The following is an 18770-nucleotide window of genomic DNA, read 5'->3' on the forward strand; positions in this document are numbered from 1 at the left end:
CCCTTTCAGAAATCTTCGATTTCTCTAATATGGATTCGAGCAATGATTTGATAGTGAATCCTAAATAATATGCGAGGGTCATGGGCACAAAATTTGTAGGCCTATGTCTTAGGGTTCTATGTATAAAGTTTCGTACGAATCCGAGGTGTGTTGAGGGTTAAAACAGTCAAAATACTGAGAGATCTACGAATATAAGGAAAAAACTTGCGAAAATTGCCATCAAAAAGGGGAATTTTCTTAGAAATGTTGACTTAAGTCTCCGTTTCGACTCCAATATATTCATTTACCCATGAGATCTCTTGGGGAAAAATATCGAACGAGTTGAACACGAGGGTCATACATTTCGGAGAAATTAGGGAAATCTCCAATTCACCAAAGGGGTACCCCTTTCAGAAATCTTCGATTTCTCTAATATGGATCCGTGCAATGTTTTGATAGTGAATACTAAAGAATATGCGAGGGTCATGGGCACAAAAGTTCTAGGCCTATGTCTTAGGATTTGATGTATAAAGATTCGTACGAATCCGAGGTGTGTTGAGGGTGAAACATGCAAAATACTGAGAGATGTACGAATATAAGGAAAAAACTTGCGAAAATTGCCATCAAAAAGGGGAATTTTTTTAGAAATGTTGACTTAAGTCTCCGTTTCGACTCCAATATATTCATTTACCCATGAGATCTCTTGGGGAAAAATATCGAACGAGTTGAACACGAGGGTAATACATTTCGGAGAAATTAGTGAAATCTCCAATTCCCCAAAGGGGTACCCCTTTCAGAAATCTTCGATTTCTCTAATATGGATCCGTGCAATGTTTTGATAGTGAATACTAAAGAATATGCGAGGGTCATGGGCACAAAAGTTCTAGGCCTATGTCTTAGGATTTGATGTATAAAGTTTCGTACGAATCCGAGGTGTGTTGAGGGTGAAACATGCAAAATACTGAGAGATGTACGAATATAAGGAAAAAACTTGCGAAAATTGCCATCAAAAAGGGGAATTTTTTTAGAAATGTTGACTTAAGTCTCCGTTTCGACTCCAATATATTCATTTACCCATGAGATCTCTTGGGGAAAAATATCGAACGAGTTGAACACGAGGGTAATACATTTCGGAGAAATTAGTGAAATCTCCAATTCCCCAAAGGGGTACCCCTTTCAGAAATCTTCGATTTCTGTAATATGGATTCGAGCAATTTTTTGATCGTGAATACTAAAGAATATGCGAGGGTCATGGGCACAAAAGTTGTAGGCCTATGTCTTAGGGTTCTATGTATAAAGTTTCGTACGAATCCGAGGTTTGTTGAGGGTGAAACAGTCAAAATACTGAGAGATGTACGAATATAAGGAAAAAACTATCGAAAATTGCCATCAAAAAGGGGAATTTTCTTAGAAATGTTGACTTAAGTCTCCGTTTCGACTCCAATATATTCATTTACCCATGAGATCTCTTGGGGAAAAATATCGAACGAGTTGAACACGAGGGTCATACATTTCGGAGAAATTAGGGAAATCTCCAATTCACCAAAGGGGTACCCCTTTCAGAAATCTTCGATTTCTCTAATATGGATCCGTGCAATGTTTTGATAGTGAATACTAAAGAATATGCGAGGGTCATGGGCACAAAAGTTCTAGGCCTATGTCTTAGGATTTGATGTATAAAGTTTCGTACGAATCCGAGGTGTGTTGAGGGTGAAACATGCAAAATACTGAGAGATGTACGAATATAAGGAAAAAACTTGCGAAAATTGCCATCAAAAAGGGGAATTTTTTTAGAAATGTTGACTTAAGTCTCCGTTTCGACTCCAATATATTCATTTACCCATGAGATCTCTTGGGGAAAAATATCGAACGAGTTGAACACGAGGGTAATACATTTCGGAGAAATTAGTGAAATCTCCAATTCCCCAAAGGGGTACCCCTTTCAGAAATCTTCGATTTCTGTAATATGGATTCGAGCAATTTTTTGATCGTGAATACTAAAGAATATGCGAGGGTCATGGGCACAAAAGTTGTAGGCCTATGTCTTAGGGTTCTATGTATAAAGTTTCGTACGAATCCGAGGTTTGTTGAGGGTGAAACAGTCAAAATACTGAGAGATGTACGAATATAAGGAAAAAACTATCGAAAATTGCCATCAAAAAGGGAAATTTTTTTAGAAATGTTGACTTAAGTCTCCGTTTCGACTCCAATATATTCATTTACCCATGAGATCTCTTGGGGAAAAATATCGAACGAGTTGAACACGAGGGTAATACATTTCGGAGAAATTAGTGAAATCTCCAATTCACCAAAGGGGTACCCCTTTCAGAAATCTTCGATTTCTCTAATATGGATTCGAGCAATGATTTGATAGTGAATCCTAAATAATATGCGAGGGTCATGGGCACAAAATTTGTAGGCCTATGTCTTAGGGTTCTATGTATAAAGTTTCGTACGAATCCGAGGTGTGTTGAGGGTTAAAACAGTCAAAATACTGAGAGATCTACGAATATAAGGAAAAAACTTGCGAAAATTGCCATCAAAAAGGGGAATTTTTTTAGAAATGTTGACTTAAGTCTCCGTTTCGAATCCAATATATTCATTTACCCATGAGATCTCTTGGGGAAAAATATCGAACGAGTTGAACACGAGGGTCATACATTTCGGAGAAATTAGGGAAATCTCCAATTCACCAAAGGGGTACCCCTTTCAGAAATCTTCGATTTCTCTAATATGGATCCGTGCAATGTTTTGATAGTGAATACTAAAGAATATGCGAGGGTCATGGGCACAAAAGTTCTAGGCCTATGTCTTAGGATTCGATGTACAATGTTTCGTACGAATCCGAGGTGTGTTGAGGGTGAAACAGTCAAAATACTGAGAGATGTACGAATATAAGGAAAAAACTTGCGAAAATTGCCATCAAAAAGGGGAATTTTTTTAGAAATGTTGACTTAAGTCTCCGTTTCGACTCCAATATATTCATTTACCCATGAGATCTCTTGGGGAAAAATATCGAACGAGTTGAACACGAGGGTAATACATTTCGGAGAAATTAGTGAAATCTCCAATTCACCAAAGGGGTACCCCTTTCAGAAATCTTCGATTTCTCTAATATGGATTCGAGCAATGATTTGATAGTGAATCCTAAATAATATGCGAGGGTCATGGGCACAAAATTTGTAGGCCTATGTCTTAGGGTTCTATGTATAAAGTTTCGTACGAATCCGAGGTGTGTTGAGGGTTAAAACAGTCAAAATACTGAGAGATCTACGAATATAAGGAAAAAACTTGCGAAAATTGCCATCAAAAAGGGGAATTTTTTTAGAAATGTTGACTTAAGTCTCCGTTTCGAATCCAATATATTCATTTACCCATGAGATCTCTTGGGGAAAAATATCAAACGAGTTGAACACGAGGGTCATACATTTCGAAGAAATTAGGGAAATCTCCAATTCACCAAAGGGGTACCCCTTTCAGAAATCTTCGATTTCTCTAATATGGATCCGTGCAATGTTTTGATAGTGAATACTAAAGAATATGCGAGGGTCATGGGCACAAAAGTTCTAGGCCTATGTCTTAGGATTCGATGTATAAAGTTTCGTACGAATCCGAGGTGTGTTGAGGGTGAAACAGTCAAAATACTGAGAGATGTACGAATATAAGGAAAAAACTTGCGAAAATTGCCATCAAAAAGGGAAATTTTTTTAGAAATGTTGACTTAAGTCTCCGTTTCGACTCCAATATATTCATTTACCCATGAGATCTCTTGGGGAAAAATATCGAACGAGTTGAACACGAGGGTAATACATTTCGGAGAAATTAGTGAAATCTCCAATTCACCAAAGGGGTACCCCTTTCAGAAATCTTCGATTTCTCTAATATGGATTCGAGCAATGATTTGATAGTGAATCCTAAATAATATGCGAGGGTCATGGGCACAAAATTTGTAGGCCTATGTCTTAGGGTTCTATGTATAAAGTTTCGTACGAATCCGAGGTGTGTTGAGGGTTAAAACAGTCAAAATACTGAGAGATCTACGAATATAAGGAAAAAACTTGCGAAAATTGCCATCAAAAAGGGGAATTTTTTTAGAAATGTTGACTTAAGTCTCCGTTTCGAATCCAATATATTCATTTACCCATGAGATCTCTTGGGGAAAAATATCAAACGAGTTGAACACGAGGGTCATACATTTCGAAGAAATTAGGGAAATCTCCAATTCACCAAAGGGGTACCCCTTTCAGAAATCTTCGATTTCTCTAATATGGATCCGTGCAATGTTTTGATAGTGAATACTAAAGAATATGCGAGGGTCATGGGCACAAAAGTTCTAGGCCTATGTCTTAGGATTCGATGTATAAAGTTTCGTACGAATCCGAGGTGTGTTGAGGGTGAAACAGTCAAAATACTGAGAGATGTACGAATATAAGGAAAAAACTTGCGAAAATTGCCATCAAAAAGGGAAATTTTTTTAGAAATGTTGACTTAAGTCTCCGTTTCGACTCCAATATATTCATTTACCCATGAGATCTCTTGGGGAAAAATATCGAACGAGTTGAACACGAGGGTAATACATTTCGGAGAAATTAGTGAAATCTCCAATTCACCAAAGGGGTACCCCTTTCAGAAATCTTCGATTTCTCTAATATGGATTCGAGCAATGATTTGATAGTGAATCCTAAATAATATGCGAGGGTCATGGGCACAAAATTTGTAGGGCTATGTCTTAGGGTTCTATGTATAAAGTTTCGTACGAATCCGAGGTGTGTTGAGGGTTAAAACAGTCAAAATACTGAGAGATCTACGAATATAAGGAAAAAACTTTCGAAAATTGCCATCAAAAAGGGGAATTTTTTTAGAAATGTTGACTTAAGTCTCCGTTTCGAATCCAATATATTCATTTACCCATGAGATCTCTTGGGGAAAAATATCAAACGAGTTGAACACGAGGGTCATACATTTCGGAGAAATTAGGGAAATCTCCAATTCACCAAAGGGGTACCCCTTTCAGAAATCTTCGATTTCTCTAATATGGATCCGTGCAATGTTTTGATAGTGAATACTAAAGAATATGCGAGGGTCATGGGCACAAAAGTTCTAGGCCTATGTCTTAGGATTCGATGTATAAAGTTTCGTACGAATCCGAGGTGTGTTGAGGGTGAAACAGTCAAAATACTGAGAGATGTACGAATATAAGGAAAAAACTTTCGAAAATTGCCATCAAAAAGGGGAATTTTTTTAGAAATGTTGACTTAAGTCTCCGTTTCGACTCCAATATATTCATTTACCCATGAGATCTCTTGGGGAAAAATATCGAACGAGTTGAACACGAGGGTCATACATTTCGGAGAAATTAGGGAAATCTCCAATTCACCAAAGGGGTACCCCTTTCAGAAATCTTCTATTTCTCTAATATGGATCCGTGCAATGTTTTGATAGTGAATACTAAAGAATATGCGAGGGTCATGGGCACAAAAGTTCTAGGCCTATGTCTTAGGATTTGATGTATAAAGTTTCGTACGAATCCGAGGTTTGTTGAGGGTGAAACAGTCAAAATACTGAGAGATGTACGAATATAAGGAAAAAACTATCGAAAATTGCCATCAAAAAGGGGAATTTTTTTAGAAATGTTGACTTAAGTCTCCGTTTCGACTCCAATATATTCATTTACCCATGAGATCTCTTGGGGAAAAATATCGAACGAGTTGAACACGAGGGTAATACATTTCGGAGAAATTAGTGAAATCTCCAATTCACCAAAGGGGTACCCCTTTCAGAAATCTTCTATTTCTCTAATATGGATCCGTGCAATGTTTTGATAGTGAATACTAAAGAATATGCGAGGGTCATGGGCACAAAAGTTCTAGGCCTATGTCTTAGGATTTGATGTATAAAGTTTCGTACGAATCCGAGGTTTGTTGAGGGTGAAACAGTCAAAATACTGAGAGATGTACGAATATAAGGAAAAAACTATCGAAAATTGCCATCAAAAAGGGGAATTTTTTTAGAAATGTTGACTTAAGTCTCCGTTTCGACTCCAATATATTCATTTACCCATGAGATCTCTTGGGGAAAAATATCGAACGAGTTGAACACGAGGGTAATACATTTCGGAGAAATTAGTGAAATCTCCAATTCACCAAAGGGGTACCCCTTTCAGAAATCTTCGATTTCTCTAATATGGATCCGTGCAATGTTTTGATAGTGAATACTAAAGAATATGCGAGGGTCATGGGCACAAAAGTTCTAGGCCTATGTCTTAGGATTCGATGTATAAAGTTTCGTACGAATCCGAGGTGTGTTGAGGGTGAAACAGTCAAAATACTGAGAGATGTACGAATATAAGGAAAAAACTTGCGAAAATTGCCATCAAAAAGGGGAATTTTTTTAGAAATGTTGACTTAAGTCTCCGTTTCGACTCCAATATATTCATTTACCCATGAGATCTCTTGGGGAAAAATATCGAACGAGTTGAACACGAGGGTAATACATTTCGGAGAAATTAGTGAAATCTCCAATTCATCAAAGGGGTACCCCTTTCAGAAATCTTCGATTTCTCTAATATGGATTCGAGCAATGATTTGATAGTGAATCCTAAATAATATGCGAGGGTCATGGGCACAAAATTTGTAGGCCTATGTCTTAGGGTTCTATGTATAAAGTTTCGTACGAATCCGAGGTGTGTTGAGGGTTAAAACAGTCAAAATACTGAGAGATCTACGAATATAAGGAAAAAACTTGCGAAAATTGCCATCAAAAAGGGGAATTTTTTTAGAAATGTTGACTTAAGTCTCCGTTTCGAATCCAATATATTCATTTACCCATGAGATCTCTTGGGGAAAAATATCAAACGAGTTGAACACGAGGGTCATACATTTCGGAGAAATTAGGGAAATCTCCAATTCACCAAAGGGGTACCCCTTTCAGAAATCTTCGATTTCTCTAATATGGATCCGTGCAATGTTTTGATAGTGAATACAAAAGAATATGCGAGGGTCATGGGCACAAAAGTTCTAGGCCTATGTCTTAGGATTCGATGTATAAAGTTTCGTACGAATCCGAGGTGTGTTGAGGGTGAAACAGTCAAAATACTGAGAGATGTACGAATATAAGGAAAAAACTTGCGAAAATTGCCATCAAAAAGGGGAATTTTTTTAGAAATGTTGACTTAAGTCTCCGTTTCGACTCCAATATATTCATTTACCCATGAGATCTCTTGGGGAAAAATATCGAACGAGTTGAACACGAGGGTCATACATTTCGGAGAAATTAGGGAAATCTCCAATTCACCAAAGGGGTACCCCTTTCAGAAATCTTCGATTTCTCTAATATGGATCCGTGCAATGTTTTGATAGTGAATACTAAAGAATATGCGAGGGTCATGGGCACAAAAGTTCTAGGCCTATGTCTTAGGATTCGATGTATAAAGTTTCGTACGAATCCGAGGTGTGTTGAGGGTGAAACAGTCAAAATACTGAGAGATGTACGAATATAAGGAAAAAACTTTCGAAAATTGCCATCAAAAAGGGGAATTTTTTTAGAAATGTTGACTTAAGTCTCCGTTTCGACTCCAATATATTCATTTACCCATGAGATCTCTTGGGGAAAAATATCGAACGAGTTGAACACGAGGGTCATACATTTCGGAGAAATTAGGGAAATCTCCAATTCACCAAAGGGGTACCCCTTTCAGAAATCTTCTATTTCTCTAATATGGATCCGTGCAATGTTTTGATAGTGAATACTAAAGAATATGCGAGGGTCATGGGCACAAAAGTTCTAGGCCTATGTCTTAGGATTTGATGTATAAAGTTTCGTACGAATCCGAGGTTTGTTGAGGGTGAAACAGTCAAAATACTGAGAGATGTACGAATATAAGGAAAAAACTATCGAAAATTGCCATCAAAAAGGGGAATTTTTTTAGAAATGTTGACTTAAGTCTCCGTTTCGACTCCAATATATTCATTTACCCATGAGATCTCTTGGGGAAAAATATCGAACGAGTTGAACACGAGGGTAATACATTTCGGAGAAATTAGTGAAATCTCCAATTCACCAAAGGGGTACCCCTTTCAGAAATCTTCTATTTCTCTAATATGGATCCGTGCAATGTTTTGATAGTGAATACTAAAGAATATGCGAGGGTCATGGGCACAAAAGTTCTAGGCCTATGTCTTAGGATTTGATGTATAAAGTTTCGTACGAATCCGAGGTTTGTTGAGGGTGAAACAGTCAAAATACTGAGAGATGTACGAATATAAGGAAAAAACTATCGAAAATTGCCATCAAAAAGGGGAATTTTTTTAGAAATGTTGACTTAAGTCTCCGTTTCGACTCCAATATATTCATTTACCCATGAGATCTCTTGGGGAAAAATATCGAACGAGTTGAACACGAGGGTAATACATTTCGGAGAAATTAGTGAAATCTCCAATTCACCAAAGGGGTACCCCTTTCAGAAATCTTCGATTTCTCTAATATGGATCCGTGCAATGTTTTGATAGTGAATACTAAAGAATATGCGAGGGTCATGGGCACAAAAGTTCTAGGCCTATGTCTTAGGATTCGATGTATAAAGTTTCGTACGAATCCGAGGTGTGTTGAGGGTGAAACAGTCAAAATACTGAGAGATGTACGAATATAAGGAAAAAACTTGCGAAAATTGCCATCAAAAAGGGGAATTTTTTTAGAAATGTTGACTTAAGTCTCCGTTTCGACTCCAATATATTCATTTACCCATGAGATCTCTTGGGGAAAAATATCGAACGAGTTGAACACGAGGGTAATACATTTCGGAGAAATTAGTGAAATCTCCAATTCATCAAAGGGGTACCCCTTTCAGAAATCTTCGATTTCTCTAATATGGATTCGAGCAATGATTTGATAGTGAATCCTAAATAATATGCGAGGGTCATGGGCACAAAATTTGTAGGCCTATGTCTTAGGGTTCTATGTATAAAGTTTCGTACGAATCCGAGGTGTGTTGAGGGTTAAAACAGTCAAAATACTGAGAGATCTACGAATATAAGGAAAAAACTTGCGAAAATTGCCATCAAAAAGGGGAATTTTTTTAGAAATGTTGACTTAAGTCTCCGTTTCGAATCCAATATATTCATTTACCCATGAGATCTCTTGGGGAAAAATATCGAACGAGTTGAACACGAGGGTCATACATTTCGGAGAAATTAGTGAAATCTCCAATTCACCAAAGGGGTACCCCTTTCAGAAATCTTCGATTTCTCTAATATGGATCCGTGCAATGTTTTGCTAGTGAATACAAAAGAATATGCGAGGGTCATGGGCACAAAAGTTCTAGGCCTATGTCTTAGGATTCGATGTATAAAGTTTCGTACGAATCCGAGGTTTGTTGAGGGTGAAACAGTCAAAATACTGAGAGATGTACGAATATAAGGAAAAAACTATCGAAAATTGCCATCAAAAAGGGGAATTTTTTTAGAAATGTTGACTTAAGTCTCCGTTTCGACTCCAATATATTCATTTACCCATGAGATCTCTTGGGGAAAAATATCGAACGAGTTGAACACGAGGGTAATACATTTCGGAGAAATTAGTGAAATCTCCAATTCACCAAAGGGGTACCCCTTTCAGAAATCTTCGATTTCTCTAATATGGATCCGTGCAATGTTTTGATAGTGAATACTAAAGAATATGCGAGGGTCATGGGCACAAAAGTTCTAGGCCTATGTCTTAGGATTCGATGTATAAAGTTTCGTACGAATCCGAGGTGTGTTGAGGGTGAAACAGTCAAAATACTGAGAGATGTACGAATATAAGGAAAAAACTTGCGAAAATTGCCATCAAAAAGGGGAATTTTTTTAGAAATGTTGACTTAAGTCTCCGTTTCGACTCCAATATATTCATTTACCCATGAGATCTCTTGGGGAAAAATATCGAACGGGTTGAACACGAGGGTCATACATTTCGGAGAAATTAGGGAAATCTCCAATTCACCAAAGGGGTACCCCTTTCAGAAATCTTCTATTTCTCTAATATGGATCCGTGCAATGTTTTGATAGTGAATACTAAAGAATATGCGAGGGTCATGGGCACAAAAGTTCTATGCCTATGTCTTAGGATTTGATGTATAAAGTTTCGTACGAATCCGAGGTGTGTTGAGGGTGAAACAGTCAAAATACTGAGAGATGTACGAATATAAGGAAAAAACTTGCGAAAATTGCCATCAAAAAGGGGAATTTTTTTAGAAATGTTGACTTAAGTCTCCGTTTCGACTCCAATATATTCATTTACCCATGAGATCTCTTGGGGAAAAATATCGAACGAGTTGAACACGAGGGTCATACATTTCGGAGAAATTAGGGAAATCTCCAATTCACCAAAGGGGTACCCCTTTCAGAAATCTTCTATTTCTCTAATATGGATCCGTGCAATGTTTTGATAGTGAATACTAAAGAATATGCGAGGGTCATGGGCACAAAAGTTCTAGGCCTATGTCTTAGGATTTGATGTATAAAGTTTCGTACGAATCCGAGGTGTGTTGAGGGTGAAACAGTCAAAATACTGAGAGATGTACGAATATAAGGAAAAAACTTGCGAAAATTGCCATCAAAAAGGGGAATTTTTTTAGAAATGTTGACTTAAGTCTCCGTTTCGACTCCAATATATTCATTTACCCATGAGATCTCTTGGGGAAAAATATCGAACGAGTTGAACACGAGGGTCATACATTTCGGAGAAATTAGGGAAATCTCCAATTCACCAAAGGGGTACCCCTTTCAGAAATCTTCTATTTCTCTAATATGGATCCGTGCAATGTTTTGATAGTGAATACTAAAGAATATGCGAGGGTCATGGGCACAAAAGTTCTAGGCCTATGTCTTAGGATTCTATGTATAAAGTTTCGTACGAATCCGAGGTTTGTTGCGGGTGAAACAGTCAAAATACTGAGAGATGTACGAATATAAGGAAAAAACTTTCGAAAATTGCCATCAAAAAGGGGAATTTTTTTAGAAATGTTGACTTAAGTCTCCGTTTCGACTCCAATATATTCATTTACCCATGAGATCTCTTGGGGAAAAATATCGAACGAGTTGAACACGAGGGTAATACATTTCGGAGAAATTAGTGAAATCTCCAATTCACCAAAGGGGTACCCCTTTCAGAAATCTTCGATTTCTCTAATATGGATCCGTGCAATGTTTTGATAGTGAATACTAAAGAATATGCGAGGGTCATGGGCACAAAAGTTCTAGGCCTATGTCTTAGGATTTGATGTATAAAGTTTCGTACGAATCCGAGGTTTGTTGAGGGTGAAACAGTCAAAATACTGAGAGATGTACGAATATAAGGAAAAAACTATCGAAAATTGCCATCAAAAAGGGGAATTTTTTTAGAAATGTTGACTTAAGTCTCCGTTTCGACTCCAATATATTCATTTACCCATGAGATCTCTTGGGGAAAAATATCGAACGAGTTGAACACGAGGGTAATACATTTCGGAGAAATTAGTGAAATCTCCAATTCACCAAAGGGGTACCCCTTTCAGAAATCTTCGATTTCTCTAATATGGATCCGTGCAATGTTTTGATAGTGAATACTAAAGAATATGCGAGGGTCATGGGCACAAAAGTTCTAGGCCTATGTCTTAGGATTCGATGTATAAAGTTTCGTACGAATCCGAGGTGTGTTGAGGGTGAAACAGTCAAAATACTGAGAGATGTACGAATATAAGGAAAAAACTTTCGAAAATTGCCATCAAAAAGGGGAATTTTTTTAGAAATGTTGACTTAAGTCTCCGTTTCGACTCCAATATATTCATTTACCCATGAGATCTCTTGGGGAAAAATATCGAACGAGTTGAACACGAGGGTCATACATTTCGGAGAAATTAGGGAAATCTCCAATTCACCAAAGGGGTACCCCTTTCAGAAATCTTCTATTTCTCTAATATGGATCCGTGCAATGTTTTGATAGTGAATACTAAAGAATATGCGAGGGTCATGGGCACAAAAGTTCTAGGCCTATGTCTTAGGATTTGATGTATAAAGTTTCGTACGAATCCGAGGTTTGTTGAGGGTGAAACAGTCAAAATACTGAGAGATGTACGAATATAAGGAAAAAACTATCGAAAATTGCCATCAAAAAGGGGAATTTTTTTAGAAATGTTGACTTAAGTCTCCGTTTCGACTCCAATATATTCATTTACCCATGAGATCTCTTGGGGAAAAATATCGAACGAGTTGAACACGAGGGTAATACATTTCGGAGAAATTAGTGAAATCTCCAATTCACCAAAGGGGTACCCCTTTCAGAAATCTTCTATTTCTCTAATATGGATCCGTGCAATGTTTTGATAGTGAATACTAAAGAATATGCGAGGGTCATGGGCACAAAAGTTCTAGGCCTATGTCTTAGGATTTGATGTATAAAGTTTCGTACGAATCCGAGGTTTGTTGAGGGTGAAACAGTCAAAATACTGAGAGATGTACGAATATAAGGAAAAAACTATCGAAAATTGCCATCAAAAAGGGGAATTTTTTTAGAAATGTTGACTTAAGTCTCCGTTTCGACTCCAATATATTCATTTACCCATGAGATCTCTTGGGGAAAAATATCGAACGAGTTGAACACGAGGGTAATACATTTCGGAGAAATTAGTGAAATCTCCAATTCACCAAAGGGGTACCCCTTTCAGAAATCTTCGATTTCTCTAATATGGATCCGTGCAATGTTTTGATAGTGAATACTAAAGAATATGCGAGGGTCATGGGCACAAAAGTTCTAGGCCTATGTCTTAGGATTCGATGTATAAAGTTTCGTACGAATCCGAGGTGTGTTGAGGGTGAAACAGTCAAAATACTGAGAGATGTACGAATATAAGGAAAAAACTTGCGAAAATTGCCATCAAAAAGGGGAATTTTTTTAGAAATGTTGACTTAAGTCTCCGTTTCGACTCCAATATATTCATTTACCCATGAGATCTCTTGGGGAAAAATATCGAACGAGTTGAACACGAGGGTAATACATTTCGGAGAAATTAGTGAAATCTCCAATTCATCAAAGGGGTACCCCTTTCAGAAATCTTCGATTTCTCTAATATGGATTCGAGCAATGATTTGATAGTGAATCCTAAATAATATGCGAGGGTCATGGGCACAAAATTTGTAGGCCTATGTCTTAGGGTTCTATGTATAAAGTTTCGTACGAATCCGAGGTGTGTTGAGGGTTAAAACAGTCAAAATACTGAGAGATCTACGAATATAAGGAAAAAACTTGCGAAAATTGCCATCAAAAAGGGGAATTTTTTTAGAAATGTTGACTTAAGTCTCCGTTTCGAATCCAATATATTCATTTACCCATGAGATCTCTTGGGGAAAAATATCAAACGAGTTGAACACGAGGGTCATACATTTCGGAGAAATTAGGGAAATCTCCAATTCACCAAAGGGGTACCCCTTTCAGAAATCTTCGATTTCTCTAATATGGATCCGTGCAATGTTTTGCTAGTGAATACAAAAGAATATGCGAGGGTCATGGGCACAAAAGTTCTAGGCCTATGTCTTAGGATTCGATGTATAAAGTTTCGTACGAATCCGAGGTGTGTTGAGGGTGAAACAGTCAAAATACTGAGAGATGTACGAATATAAGGAAAAAACTTGCGAAAATTGCCATCAAAAAGGGGAATATTTTTAGAAATGTTGACTTAAGTCTCCGTTTCGACTCCAATATATTCATTTACCCATGAGATCTCTTGGGGAAAAATATCGAACGAGTTGAACACGAGGGTCATACATTTCGGAGAAATTAGGGAAATCTCCAATTCACCAAAGGGGTACCCCTTTCAGAAATCTTCTATTTCTCTAATATGGATCCGTGCAATGTTTTGATAGTGAATACTAAAGAATATGCGAGGGTCATGGGCACAAAAGTTCTAGGCCTATGTCTTAGGATTCGATGTATAAAGTTTCGTACGAATCCGAGGTGTGTTGAGGGTGAAACAGTCAAAATACTGAGAGATGTACGAATATAAGGAAAAAACTTGCGAAAATTGCCATCAAAAAGGGGAATTTTTTTAGAAATGTTGACTTAAGTCTCCGTTTCGACTCCAATATATTCATTTACCCATGAGATCTCTTGGGGAAAAATATCGAACGGGTTGAACACGAGGGTCATACATTTCGGAGAAATTAGGGAAATCTCCAATTCACCAAAGGGGTACCCCTTTCAGAAATCTTCTATTTCTCTAATATGGATCCGTGCAATGTTTTGATAGTGAATACTAAAGAATATGCGAGGGTCATGGGCACAAAAGTTCTATGCCTATGTCTTAGGATTTGATGTATAAAGTTTCGTACGAATCCGAGGTGTGTTGAGGGTGAAACAGTCAAAATACTGAGAGATGTACGAATATAAGGAAAAAACTTGCGAAAATTGCCATCAAAAAGGGGAATTTTTTTAGAAATGTTGACTTAAGTCTCCGTTTCGACTCCAATATATTCATTTACCCATGAGATCTCTTGGGGAAAAATATCGAACGAGTTGAACACGAGGGTCATACATTTCGGAGAAATTAGGGAAATCTCCAATTCACCAAAGGGGTACCCCTTTCAGAAATCTTCTATTTCTCTAATATGGATCCGTGCAATGTTTTGATAGTGAATACTAAAGAATATGCGAGGGTCATGGGCACAAAAGTTCTAGGCCTATGTCTTAGGATTTGATGTATAAAGTTTCGTACGAATCCGAGGTGTGTTGAGGGTGAAACAGTCAAAATACTGAGAGATGTACGAATATAAGGAAAAAACTTGCGAAAATTGCCATCAAAAAGGGGAATTTTTTTAGAAATGTTGACTTAAGTCTCCGTTTCGACTCCAATATATTCATTTACCCATGAGATCTCTTGGGGAAAAATATCGAACGAGTTGAACACGAGGGTCATACATTTCGGAGAAATTAGGGAAATCTCCAATTCACCAAAGGGGTACCCCTTTCAGAAATCTTCTATTTCTCTAATATGGATCCGTGCAATGTTTTGATAGTGAATACTAAAGAATATGCGAGGGTCATGGGCACAAAAGTTCTAGGCCTATGTCTTAGGATTCTATGTATAAAGTTTCGTACGAATCCGAGGTTTGTTGCGGGTGAAACAGTCAAAATACTGAGAGATGTACGAATATAAGGAAAAAACTTTCGAAAATTGCCATCAAAAAGGGGAATTTTTTTAGAAATGTTGACTTAAGTCTCCGTTTCGACTCCAATATATTCATTTACCCATGAGATCTCTTGGGGAAAAATATCGAACGAGTTGAACACGAGGGTAATACATTTCGGAGAAATTAGTGAAATCTCCAATTCACCAAAGGGGTACCCCTTTCAGAAATCTTCGATTTCTCTAATATGGATCCGTGCAATGTTTTGATAGTGAATACTAAAGAATATGCGAGGGTCATGGGCACAAAAGTTCTAGGCCTATGTCTTAGGATTTGATGTATAAAGTTTCGTACGAATCCGAGGTTTGTTGAGGGTGAAACAGTCAAAATACTGAGAGATGTACGAATATAAGGAAAAAACTATCGAAAATTGCCATCAAAAAGGGGAATTTTTTTAGAAATGTTGACTTAAGTCTCCGTTTCGACTCCAATATATTCATTTACCCATGAGATCTCTTGGGGAAAAATATCGAACGAGTTGAACACGAGGGTAATACATTTCGGAGAAATTAGTGAAATCTCCAATTCACCAAAGGGGTACCCCTTTCAGAAATCTTCGATTTCTCTAATATGGATCCGTGCAATGTTTTGATAGTGAATACTAAAGAATATGCGAGGGTCATGGGCACAAAAGTTCTAGGCCTATGTCTTAGGATTCGATGTATAAAGTTTCGTACGAATCCGAGGTGTGTTGAGGGTGAAACAGTCAAAATACTGAGAGATGTACGAATATAAGGAAAAAACTTGCGAAAATTGCCATCAAAAAGGGGAATTTTTTTAGAAATGTTGACTTAAGTCTCCGTTTCGACTCCAATATATTCATTTACCCATGAGATCTCTTGGGGAAAAATATCGAACGAGTTGAACACGAGGGTAATACATTTCGGAGAAATTAGTGAAATCTCCAATTCATCAAAGGGGTACCCCTTTCAGAAATCTTCGATTTCTCTAATATGGATTCGAGCAATGATTTGATAGTGAATCCTAAATAATATGCGAGGGTCATGGGCACAAAATTTGTAGGCCTATGTCTTAGGGTTCTATGTATAAAGTTTCGTACGAATCCGAGGTGTGTTGAGGGTTAAAACAGTCAAAATACTGAGAGATCTACGAATATAAGGAAAAAACTTGCGAAAATTGCCATCAAAAAGGGGAATTTTTTTAGAAATGTTGACTTAAGTCTCCGTTTCGAATCCAATATATTCATTTACCCATGAGATCTCTTGGGGAAAAATATCAAACGAGTTGAACACGAGGGTCATACATTTCGGAGAAATTAGGGAAATCTCCAATTCACCAAAGGGGTACCCCTTTCAGAAATCTTCGATTTCTCTAATATGGATCCGTGCAATGTTTTGCTAGTGAATACAAAAGAATATGCGAGGGTCATGGGCACAAAAGTTCTAGGCCTATGTCTTAGGATTCGATGTATAAAGTTTCGTACGAATCCGAGGTGTGTTGAGGGTGAAACAGTCAAAATACTGAGAGATGTACGAATATAAGGAAAAAACTTGCGAAAATTGCCATCAAAAAGGGGAATATTTTTAGAAATGTTGACTTAAGTCTCCGTTTCGACTCCAATATATTCATTTACCCATGAGATCTCTTGGGGAAAAATATCGAACGAGTTGAACACGAGGGTCATACATTTCGGAGAAATTAGGGAAATCTCCAATTCACCAAAGGGGTACCCCTTTCAGAAATCTTCTATTTCTCTAATATGGATCCGTGCAATGTTTTGATAGTGAATACTAAAGAATATGCGAGGGTCATGGGCACAAAAGTTCTAGGCCTATGTCTTAGGATTCGATGTATAAAGTTTCGTACGAATCCGAGGTGTGTTGAGGGTGAAACAGTCAAAATACTGAGAGATGTACGAATATAAGGAAAAAACTTGCGAAAATTGCCATCAAAAAGGGGAATTTTTTTAGAAATGTTGACTTAAGTCTCCGTTTCGACTCCAATATATTCATTTACCCATGAGATCTCTTGGGGAAAAATATCGAACGGGTTGAACACGAGGGTCATACATTTCGGAGAAATTAGGGAAATCTCCAATTCACCAAAGGGGTACCCCTTTCAGAAATCTTCTATTTCTCTAATATGGATCCGTGCAATGTTTTGATAGTGAATACTAAAGAATATGCGAGGGTCATGGGCACAAAAGTTCTATGCCTATGTCTTAGGATTTGATGTATAAAGTTTCGTACGAATCCGAGGTGTGTTGAGGGTGAAACAGTCAAAATACTGAGAGATGTACGAATATAAGGAAAAAACTTGCGAAAATTGCCATCAAAAAGGGGAATTTTTTTAGAAATGTTGACTTAAGTCTCCGTTTCGACTCCAATATATTCATTTACCCATGAGATCTCTTGGGGAAAAATATCGAACGAGTTGAACACGAGGGTCATACATTTCGGAGAAATTAGGGAAATCTCCAATTCACCAAAGGGGTACCCCTTTCAGAAATCTTCTATTTCTCTAATATGGATCCGTGCAATGTTTTGATAGTGAATACTAAAGAATATGCGAGGGTCATGGGCACAAAAGTTCTAGGCCTATGTCTTAGGATTTGATGTATAAAGTTTCGTACGAATCCGAGGTGTGTTGAGGGTGAAACAGTCAAAATACTGAGAGATGTACGAATATAAGGAAAAAACTTGCGAAAATTGCCATCAAAAAGGGGAATTTTTTTAGAAATGTTGACTTAAGTCTCCGTTTCGACTCCAATATATTCATTTACCCATGAGATCTCTTGGGGAAAAATATCGAACGAGTTGAACACGAGGGTCATACATTTCGGAGAAATTAGGGAAATCTCCAATTCACCAAAGGGGTACCCCTTTCAGAAATCTTCTATTTCTCTAATATGGATCCGTGCAATGTTTTGATAGTGAATACTAAAGAATATGCGAGGGTCATGGGCACAAAAGTTCTAGGCCTATGTCTTAGGATTCTATGTATAAAGTTTCGTACGAATCCGAGGTTTGTTGCGGGTGAAACAGTCAAAATACTGAGAGATGTACGAATATAAGGAAAAAACTTTCGAAAATTGCCATCAAAAAGGGGAATTTTTTTAGAAATGTTGACTTAAGTCTCCGTTTCGACTCCAATATATTCATTTACCCATGAGATCTCTTGGGGAAAAATATCGAACGAGTTGAACACGAGGGTCATACATTTCGGAGAAATTAGGGAAATCTCCAATTCACCAAAGGGGTACCCCTTTCAGAAATCTTCGATTTCTCTAATATGGATCCGTGCAATGTTTTGATAGTGAATACTAAAGAATATGCGAGGGTCATGGGCACAAAAGTTCTAGGCCTATGTCTTAGGATTTGATGTATAAAGTTTCGTACGAATCCGAGGTGTGTTGAGGGTGAAACAGTCAAAATACTGAGAGATGTACGAATATAAGGAAAAAACTTGCGAAAATTGCCATCAAAAAGGGGAATTTTTTTAGAAATGTTGACTTAAGTCTCCGTTTCGACTCCAATATATTCATTTACCCATGAGATCTCTTGGGGAAAAATATCGAACGAGTTGAACACGAGGGTCATACATTTCGGAGAAATTAGGGAAATCTCCAATTCACCAAAG

Source organism: Humulus lupulus, chromosome 3 (assembly GCF_963169125.1).
Source record: "Humulus lupulus chromosome 3, drHumLupu1.1, whole genome shotgun sequence".
Taxonomy (NCBI): domain Eukaryota; kingdom Viridiplantae; phylum Streptophyta; class Magnoliopsida; order Rosales; family Cannabaceae; genus Humulus; species Humulus lupulus.